Raw genomic sequence first — 10,921 nt, 5'->3', positions numbered from 1 at the left:
GAGAGAGAGAGAGAGAGAGAGCTCACTTGCATCATCATTTTGGTTATGGAGACCAGATCTCACTGGTAGCCCAGGTTGGCCTTGAACTCATGATTCCCCGGCCTTAGCCTCTCAGGTGCTGGGCTTATAGACATGTATTGCCATACTTGGCTCCATACTCACTTTTAAAAAAATGTGCATATGCATTTTACCTACAGGTATGTGTGTGTGTACCTCATCAATCACAGATGGCAGAAGAGGATGTCAGATCCCTTGGAACTGGAGTTCCAGATGTTTGAGCTGCCATGTGGGTGCTCCACCCAGGTCCTCTGCAACAGCAGCAAACACTCCGAACCACCGAATCATCTCTCTGGCTCCTCAGAACTCACTTTAATAACAACTTGTCCCCACGGCAGCGTTATTAGCCCATCCCAGAGTGCACCTAACCCGTTTCTTTTTAAACATTTGTGCATGTATTTGTTTATTGAGAAGGAAAGGGTGCACCTGTGGGCATCAGTTCCCTCCTACTGTGTGGACCCTAGGAAGGGAACGGTCATCGTCAGGCTTGGCAGCAAGAACCTTTACCCCCTGTGACATGCCGCTGGCCCACCTAATGACCCCGTACAGGTCCTGCTTTTCCACCCTGTTGCACTCAGAACTGCCTGCAATACACAAGCTTTGGAGGAGCGCATTAAAACCCAGTGATCTAACAGACGCCTCCTGCTGCCCCTTCCACATCCCCACTCTGCAGAGAAGGCTGCCTGCCCTCAATTCCTCACATGGATTCTTTGGGCAGTTTACGTCATTTCTCTATAAAACATAATTATGTAGTTGCCTCCTGATTGCTTTTTTCTTTCATTTCAGTCATCAATGCTAGCCTTTTCATCCCTAATCCTCCCAGGGAAGCAATGCTATCATTTGGATAGATTAATATTCAGTGTTTATATTATTACCAATCACGAGAATGCCAGGCCCTGCTTAGTGATCTGATATGCAATGATTTGCTTTGTTGAGCGAGTTATTATTTTCTCTGCCGTTAATTACTGTCTTTGGTTTGTTGAGTCATGTCCTCTGTATTTGCTATTTTTTTCCCAAACTCTTGTCTCAGATGTGTAAATCTTTTCCCTGTGTGCTTAACCATGTCAGGGTAGTTAAACTCTGTCCCTTCTTCACTGACTCCCCTGGCTGTCTGCTAAGCCTGCTGGACACTGTCCTGGGTCTTCTTCCTTGCTTTATGATCTCATTTTGGCAAAGCACACTGTTCTAAAAGCTTGCTTGTAACGGCAGAAATTAGAGGGAGAGCCTTTCAAGGATGCCCGTCTTTGAAAATGCCTTTATCTCTGCCTCACACCTAGTTGGTAGGTTAGGGTAGGGGGCTGGAAATGCATTAGAACTTTAAAATGTTAGTCTGCTGTCTTTTACTTTCAGTATAGCTGATAAGAAGTTTGTTCTGTTTCATTATGGCTTTGCTGTGTAGTGAAGGCTGACCTCAAACTGGCTCTGTCCATGAGGATAATCTAGAGTTCCTCCTCCTCCTGCCTCTGCCTCCCAAGTGCTGGAACTGCAGAGGTCTGCCCCCATGTCTGGCTTCTAATTCTTTATCTTTTGTTTAACTAATCAGTTGTACATGGATAGAACTCAAGGCCTAAACAGTGCGAGTGTTCTGGCTCCAGCTGCACCATCAGCCTGTATGTTTCTTCCTTGCATTCTCTGCCTCCTTTCCCCTCCCCATCCCTATCTCCAGTCCCTGATTGCTTTTGTCTCTGTGTTCTGAAATTTTACAGTTACATTCCTTGGTCTGAATGAATTCTCTTTCATGGTGCTCTGTCCTTAGTAAACATTTAAAAGAAAAGGGGCTTTCAGAATCAGATCATATTCAGATTTACACCAAAATGAGAGAACTACAGGGATCCAATCCAGCCCTGTCCCTTCTTGCTTCCTGCTGCTGTGTGATAAACACCAGCGACAAAAGCAACTCGAGGATGGAGGGTCTGTTTCATTTGACATTTCCTGTGGCAGCCTAACATCGAGAGAAGTCAGGGGAGGCACTCAAACCAGAGCAGAGGCACAAACCATGGAGGGATGCTGCTTAACCGACTTGCTCCCCCTGGCTTTCTCTCTTGCTTTCTTATACAACCCAGGAGCAGGGGTAGTACTGCCCAAAGTGGGCTGGGTTCTCCCCCATTGATCAAGAAAACACCTCACAGATTTCCCTACCAGCCAATCTGATGGAGGTAATTCCTCGAAGGAGGTTCCTCCTTCCTAGATGACTCTAGCCGTGAAATGTTGAAAAAACAAACAAACAAACAAAAACCTTGATCCTATGTGTGCATAGCCTGTCTCATTCAGAGTGGTGCATGGAGTATGATTACATTGATGCCTCGTCTCCCTGAGTCCTTAGCACACACACATCAGGACCCACCCTCTGTTGCCCTCTCTGTGGGTTTAAACTGGATGTATAAGAAGACACATCCAGTGTATTATACAGTTTTTCCTATGCCTCACAGAGCCCCTCTGCATCCCCACCATCATTTCCACCTAAACCCAGACAAGCATAGCTCTTTTTGCTCTCCATCATTTTGCCTTTTCTAGAATGTCATATAATAGTTTGGCTTCATTCCCCCAGTAATATCTGTTTCTTCCATCTCGTTTCATAGTTTAATAGTGAATTTCTTTATCCCTGAATAATATTCCATTGTTTGGGTTGGGCATGCTATTGGAAGACAGAGGCAGGCAGATCCCTAGTTTGGGATCTAGCCTAGTTTGAGGCTAGCCTGGCCTACATAGTAAGTTTCAGGACAACCAAGACTATGTAGAGAGACCCTCTCTCAAAAACAAAAAATCCACTGCTTCCAGATTTGAGCAGTTGGGAAGATAGTATGTAGGATCTTGTGTGAAAGTGCTTTCAACTCCTTTGGATAAAGGCCACAAAGTGTAGTTGGGGATTGGGTAGTAGAAAGCCTGTAGAGTTTTATAGAAATCTTTGTATCTGGCTGCATTATTTCACATTCCAACTTCAGTGACTGAGAGTTCCTACTGTGTCACCTCCTGACCAGCATTCAGTGGTGTGGGTGCTGTGTATGCTGACTGTTCTAACAGGTGTGTATTAGCATTCCATTTCACTGAATTTTCATCCCCCAATGATGATGTGATGAAGACCAGCTTGCTTACTTGACATCTGTAAACATTTGCGAGATGTCTACTAAGGTCTTTGGCTCAATTTGAATATGATTGTTTGTGTTTTATTGTGGAGTGTATTCTTTAAAGATTTATTTATTTATTTAATGTGTGTGTGTGTGTGCGTGTGTGTGCTGTGAGAGTATGTACCTATACTGTGTGCATTCAGGTGCCTGAGAAGTGCAGAAGGTGTTGGATAACCTGGAACTGGAGTTATGGGTAGTTGTAGATGCTGAGAGCCAAACCTAGAACCTCTGCAAGAGCAGTGAATGCTCTTAACCACTGAGCCATCTTTCCAGCCCGTGCGGTGGAATTTTAAGAGTTTTTTGTGTATTAGGGATAACTGGGATGACAGGTACCATGCAAATATGTTTTCCCAACCTGAGGTTGTCCTCCCCAGCTCTTGCCTGTTCTTTGTGGAACAGAAAAAAACATCTTTATTTTGAAGTTCAAACTATCAATTTTTTCACAACCTTGTCTTTCAGATCATATCTAAAAGGATATTTTCAAATCCAAGGTCATCTAGATTTTCTGCTGTGCTACTGTGATGGCTGGTGTTCATTGTCAAACTTGCAGAATCCAGAATCACTTGAGAGAGGAGCTTCTGATGCCTATGCAGTATTACTTTGACTAAGGTGAGGTGGCAAACCCACCCTCTGTGGATGATGCCCTTCCCTGGCTGGGATGCTGGCTTATAGAGGTAGAGGCAGGAAGCTCAACAGCTCCCAATCAGTCCAGTTGTTCTCTGCTAACTGTGGATGTGGTGTGCCTAGTGACTGCAAACTCTTGCCGTCTTTACCTCCCACCACAGTGCATCCTTGAACTGTGAGACAGAAGAAACTGTGTCTCCCTGAAGATGCTTTGCCCGAGGATTTTATACAGCAACACCGGAAAGACAGCTAAGGCTGTTGTGTTCTTGGACTATTATAGCTTAACACTTGAATCTCAGTTCTGGGATCCATTTGAATTATTTTTTACGGAGCTCATGAGGTCTTCATCTAGGTTTAACTCCATGTATATATCTAGTTGATTGGGGTAATCTCTTGTATTAAAGCAATCTCTCCAATTGGATTGCATTTGCTTTATTGTCACAGGCTAAATAATTGATCTCTATGCATTTATTCCCAGGGTCTCTATTCTGTCATATTTATCTATTTGTCTGTTCTTTCATCAATATCACATTGCCTTGACTCCTATAACTTTATAGTATGTTTTAAAATTGGGCAATTTTAAAGGAGAATCTCCTCTTCTTCTTCCTCCTCCTCTTCCTTCTCCACCACCTCCTTCAATATTGTGTTGCCTATCTTGGGTCTTTTGGCTCTTCTCATAAACTTTGAAATGGCCACAAAATAACTAGTTAGGATTTTGTTTGGTGTTTGTGGTGGTTTGACTGAGACATCTTTGATAAGTCTTGGACATTTGAATGCGCAGCTGGTAGTTATTTAGGGAGGATTAGGAAGTGTGGTCTTACTGAGGGAGTTTGTCACTGGGAGTGGACTTGGAGGTTCTGAAAGACTTGCTTCATTTTTCGGCTAGCTCTCTCTGCCTCGTGCTTGGGCACCGCCACCATGCCTTTGCTTCACCGTCATGAACTCTACCCACTGGAACCATAAGCCCAAGTCAATGTTTTCTTTCATAATTTGCCTTAGTCATGGTGTTTTATAATAACAATAATATGGTGTTGAACTGACTCTGTAGATCAGATGCCAAAGAATTGACATCTTAACAACACTGAGTCTTCCTATCCATGAACATGGACTATCTCTTCATTTACTTCATTTTTCTTTGATTTCTTTCATCAAAGTTTTGTATCTTCTTCCCAATAGATGCCATGATATATCTATCTATATCTATATCTATATCTATATCTATATCTATATCTATATCTATATCTATATCTATATCTATATCTATCTATAGATATATATCTAGTATTTCACTTTGGAGGAGAGGGTGTTTTATTTTTTTGGTGCTAACAGAAGTGATACTGTATTTTCCATTTCAAATTGTACTTCACATTGGTACATACAAGGGAGTGATGTACTTTCCAGTAGTTAATCTTGTACTCTGCAAGCTTGCTACAATCTTTTGTTTCTGTTATCCTTCATTGTTTCACATTTGTTATATAGATGATTTGTATCATTCACAGAAAAAAGACAGCTTTGTTTTTATTTTGTTCCTAACCTATGTGCCTTTCATTTCTCTTCTCCTTTTTCTTCTTCTCCTTCTCCTTCTCCTTCTCCTTCTCCTTCTCCTTCTCCTTCTCCTTCTCCTTCTCCTTCTTCTTCTTCTTCTTCTTCTTCTTCTTCTTCTTCTTCTTCTCCCTTTTTTTTTATCACCAGGAGTTCCAGTGTGATGTCGTTGAGAAAAACTGGGAAGAACAAAACTCATTACTGTACTGTGCTCTCCGTCTTAGTGAGAAAGCCTTGGGTTATCAGTGCATTTTTGTGTAGATTTCTTTGTTAAGGACGTCTTTTTCTAGTCTCAGTTAACAAAAAAACTGTCTTTTTCATTTTTAAAGTTACTTTGTTTTTCACAGCCCTCCACAGCAGTACATTGAGCTCCATAGACACGGTGCTGGAGCAAGTGAGAGGTGGACTGGCTCTGGGCCGCTCTGGGCCTCATAGAGGAAAACCTGGGCAAAGGAGATCCTGAGAAGCCAAGAGACAAATGTCTTCATATACATCTTTGTGCGGACTTGCCAGGAGAAGCACAGAAGCAGCAGCTGTCAGCTCCTCAGAGAGTTCTCTAAGAAGTCTGAGAGGCAGGGACCGTGTTTGCTGTAGAAAAGCATAAACGCGAAGACATGGCGAAGGCTGACGAGGCATGTTATGAAAGAGAAATGAAAACCTATCTTCCACCCCCCAAAAAGGAGAGACCAAAAAAGTTTGAGGACCACAATGCACCCAAGAGGTTCCCTTCAGAATTCTTCTTGTCATGTTCTGAACATTGCCCCCAAATCAAAGGAGAGCGCCCAGGTTTATGCACGGGTGATGCTGCAAAGAAACCGGGGAGAGCCCTGGGGGAGCGTGGCGGAGGACAAGCAGCCCTGTGACAAGAAGGCTGCGGAGCTGAAGAAAAGCGATGCAGTGAAGAGGGGGTGCTCAAGGCTGAAAGGGGTAGAAGAAAGTAGAGGAAGACCATGAGGAGGATGAACAGGAAAAGGAGGATGACGGTGATGAATAAGCTGGTTCTAACGCAGTTTCTTTTCTTCTCTATAAAGCATTTAACTCCCCACCCTGTACACAACTCACTCCTATTCCAAAAAAATAAAAATAAAAATAAAAATAAAAAAAATAAAATGTAAAGCTGTGGAAGCATTGCTTTAAAACCATAGTGTCTTTTTTTTTTAATAGTTAACATACTACCAACTGTGTCTGTAGATGGCCCTGTCACAGTGGTATTTTCAATAGCCTCTAACCATGCCTGGTACAGCCTGGTACGGTCTGGTACGGCCTGGGATTGTAAATTGGCCTGCAAATTTGAATCAGGTTCTTGTTGGTGTACAGCACAAATAAGCTATATGTGGGGACAGCAGAGTGGGGTTTCTTTTCTTTCTATCTTCAATTGTCTCTGATGCTGCATTATGAAAATAGTTGTTCAGTTAACTGAATACCACTTTGTAATTACACAAATAAAAATCTCAGCTGTTTTGTTGACATTCTGTTGCAAAGTAAATTCATTTTTAAAATCAGTATTCTCCTGTTCATAGATCTGAAATGTCTCTTCTCCAGAGAGGCTCATTTTCTGCTCTCACCCATGCTGGGTCACATGGATTATTGGAGTGGGTATCTTTTCATGGAGCCAGCTCTTAGAAAGCTTTTTCTGCACACCCTGCATACTATGATGGGGTAACAAAGTTAGAACAGCCTCATTCATCATTTAAATTCCCAAATCACTATCAGCCGAATAGGAGGTTCCACATAACCGGTTGTAAAACTAAGAGTGGTCAATTCTATCACACCATGGGACTGTTGGACACAAACAACCTGAAAGTCGTCCTTGACTGACTAATAGAAAAGTCTGTTCTAATCCTTACGTGAGGACTCTGTGTTCCTTAACTCCCGCTACTGTCTAACGGTAGCTGCACTCTGCAGTTCTCTTATTAAAGAGGACCTGAGAAAGTATCCCCAAAAATATGAGCTTAGAATTCAAGACTGCCATATTAAACTTTTTGTTGACATTGTCCCAATGAAGACAATGAGACCACAGCTATGATGCCTTCACTCATTTATCTAAATATGGTTGCCCAGGAAACTTGTCTGTTTAATGGTCTTTTTAATTAGTTGAGATAGCTTTTATTAAAAGATAGCTACATTTAAAATTAAAATTAGGGTATATTTGTTCTATATTGTGATTTGTCCCTTCATAAACCAGATACAAGGATAGAAGATAAACTTTGCATCTTAGCACCAGTTGTCCAATTCACTTGGCTTCTCTATAAAACCCAAATTCATTCATTACAGTCATGTTAATCTGCTTAGCTGTTTGGCAGTTTTCTGAGGTTTTTGCTTTCTTTTATTTATTTTTCTTTTTTTGTTTTTGCTTTGTCTTGTTTATTTGTTTACATTATTGTCCTCTTGAAGCACCAGTATTTTATTTTTTTTCTTATTTAGTTTTTATTCATAATCACAAACTACTCTGCAATCCAGCTAGACTTGGAGGGGAATGAGGAAAATATGGAACCCCAAGAACTGCAGTGAGGGCAGAGATTACAGGGTATTGTAAGCAGATGGAGTGGGGGCGCTCTCCTGAGCTACAGAAGGCATGGTCTGGCTGGTAAGATGGCCAAAAGTCAAAAGAAATTAGAGTTGTCCACAGTAGGAAATGGTGATCTTCTTGCTGGTCTTGCCATTCCTGGACCCAAAACCTCCATAGCTTCCACACTGTTCATGCCTTCTTTCACCTTCCCAAAGACCACATGCTTGCCATTGAGCCACTCAGGCATGGTAGTGCAGATAAAAAACTGGGAACCGTTTGTGTTTGGTCCAGCATTTGCCATGAGCAAGACGCCAGGACCTGTATGTGTCAGGATGAAGTTTCTCATCCTCAGATTTCTCCCTGGAGATGGACCTGCCACCAGTGCCATCATGACGTGACGTCAAGTCACCACCCTGGCACATGAATCCTGGAATAATTCTGTGAAAGGAGGAACCCTTACAGCCAAATCCCTTTTCTCCAGTGCTCAGAGCACGAGAATCTTCTGCTGTCTTTGGAACTTGTGTGCAAACAGCTCGAAGGAGACGCTGCCCAAAGGCTCACCATCGACTATGATGTCGAAGTACACGGTGGGGTTGACCATGGCTGCAGCAAGCTGATGAAAAGCGATAGCATTGTCCAAAAAGCACATTAGTTTTTTAAAACAGTGTTCTCATAATTTTCCATGCCTTCGCGATGAAGTGCTATTATATAATGTTGACTTGGGTTCTTCCCAGTTGTTTTGGTTTATGTAAGTTGAGAAAGAACATTGAACTTATGTCCTAGACGACACTAATGAACTAATAATTGCAGAGGTTTAAAATACCATTTATTTATTTATTTACTTACTTACTTACTTACTCACTTTTGCAGGGCTAGAGAGATGGCTCAATAGTTAAGAGTATCGGGTCCTAACCCCCACATGGCAGCTCATAACTGTCTGTAACTTCAGTACCAGGGGACCTAGCACCCTCATATAGACATACATGCAGGCAAAACATCAATGTACATAAATTAAAAATAAATGCGCCATTAAAAAAATAAAACTGAAAGGTGTGCTTCACCATGCCTGGTTAAAAATATCTTTAAAAAGTATCTTTCATCTATTGAAATGATCGTGTAATCTTTCTTCCTAGGTTGATAAACGTGATGGATTGTATGAATTGATTTGTAAGTATTGAACCGGTCCTGCATATCCAGGATAAACCCCACTGGGCTATGGTGGGCTCTTCTTTGTTTACATTGTTGGATTCAGCTTGCAGAGATCTTGCTGAAGGTTCTTATGCCCACACGAATGACAAGTGCCGGCTTGTAGCTTTCTTTTGTCTTGTCCACTGTGGCCGCCTAGAAACCGCTGAGAAATGCTTCTTGATTCTATCTTCTGAGGGAGATGTCAGAGAGTCGGTACAGTTTGTGCACCAAGTGTGTGATAGAATTCACTGAAGCATCTATTTGCGCTCTGTGCTTTCTGTCTTGGAAGGTTATTAGTTATTAATATAGTTATTATTTATGAAATGGTGTCTTGTACGGTCTAGTCTTGCTTCAAACTCACAATGAATGTTCCTGCCTCTGCGTTCCAAGTGCTGGGATAATAAATAGGTAGATACTACCATATCCCACCTCTGGTACAGTTTCTAAATGGAGACTGAGCTTTTGAGATTGTTGACTGATGCTTTTGTTGAGTTTTGCAGTCTGTCTTTTGAAGAGTTTGCCCTAAGCTTATCATATTTTTTGGCATAGAGTTAGTTATTCTTGCTATTCCCTGATTATGCTTTTAATGTTCTAATGTTGGGATTTTGGTTTCATTCTTTTTTTCTCTATTGATTTTCTGTTTTCTTTCTATTTTAAAGTGTGTGTGTGTGTGCGTGTGCGTGTGCGTGTGCACACTCAGGTACCCATAAGAGGACAGAAGAAATATCAGATCGTTGGAACTGGATTTCCAAGCAGTTATGAGCTGCCTGATATCGGGGATGAGAATCAAACTTGGACTTGGGTCTTCTGCAGGAACAGTATTACTCTTAACTGTAAGGTCTTTGTTTTAATTATATTGACCTTTTCCTTGGCTTTAATTTTTATTTATTTTCTTTTGTTTATGATGAATTTAGCTTGAATCTTGATTTTCTAATTTTCCAAGGTTGAAACGTAATTGACTGAGTTTAATTCTCTTTTTTAAACATATCTACTCAATGCTATTAATTTTTTTGTGAACACAATTTGTGTTGCATCCAGTTGCTGTGTTTATGTTCAGTTCAAAATATGTTTTATTTCTCAGAGATTTTTTTTCTTTGACTTGTGGGCCGTATCAAGTCCACATTTTAAAAGAATCCCAGCTATGTTCTTGTTTGGCTCCTAGTTTAGTTCCATTGTGTTCTAAGACTCAGGATCTTCTTGTCTCCAGCTGTGAGGCTGGAGCCATCTCCTTCTCCTTGCTGCCCCACAGGTGTAAGCCCCACTGTTGGGTGTGGGCAAACTAAGCATCGTTCTATTGTTTTAGAGAAGTGATTGCTTTACTAGTTCACACTGTGCTCTTAATCTCTCATAACCTTTGTCAGCCTGAAGTCTGCCTAAAATGTAAGTTATTCCCACTTTCCTTTGGGTCATATTAGTGTAGTATCTCTGTCTCCATTCACTTACATTAGAGTCTACAGTGCAGCTGGAGAAGACGTCTCAGCAGTTAAGTCGCTACGACACTTGTTAGCGTTTTCTGTTTCTTGCCCTACTGGTCTTGTTATCTTCTGCCTGCTTTGGTTTTAATTGACCTCTGTGTGTTATGTCGCTATCTCCCCTTTCTTGGTTTGTCATTACACTTTTGTTTTATGGCGATTATATTACATTATAATTTACAGTACATATTCACAGAAAATCCAAAATCCAGGCCTACTTTTAAGTAATATGCCAGTTAGTAGATGACATAATTTCTTGGTAGTAATATAGTAATTCCAACTTCATCCTTCTATCCCTTGTGAAATTGCTGTGTCCCCTTTCACTTACACATAAAAGTGAACATGTATGTGATCATGCATGCACATTCACATGAATGTGTACATACACACGCACGCATGTATGC

At 41.4% G+C, this 10,921-nt stretch overlaps 1 pseudogene; it reads right to left on the bottom strand.

The window, feature by feature from the left end:
• Positions 1 to 7,961: 7,961 nt before the first annotated feature.
• LOC114608932 lies at positions 7,962 to 8,458 on the bottom strand (annotated as a pseudogene).
• Between the last annotated feature and the right edge of the window lie 2,463 nt (positions 8,459 to 10,921).

Source organism: Grammomys surdaster, unplaced genomic scaffold (genome assembly GCF_004785775.1).
Source record: "Grammomys surdaster isolate TR1022 unplaced genomic scaffold, NIH_TR_1.0 125941, whole genome shotgun sequence".
In the NCBI taxonomy this organism is placed as follows: domain Eukaryota; kingdom Metazoa; phylum Chordata; class Mammalia; order Rodentia; family Muridae; genus Grammomys; species Grammomys surdaster.
The sequence above is the reverse complement of the archived record's forward strand: the minus strand, read 5'-3'. Positions and strand labels throughout refer to the sequence as shown.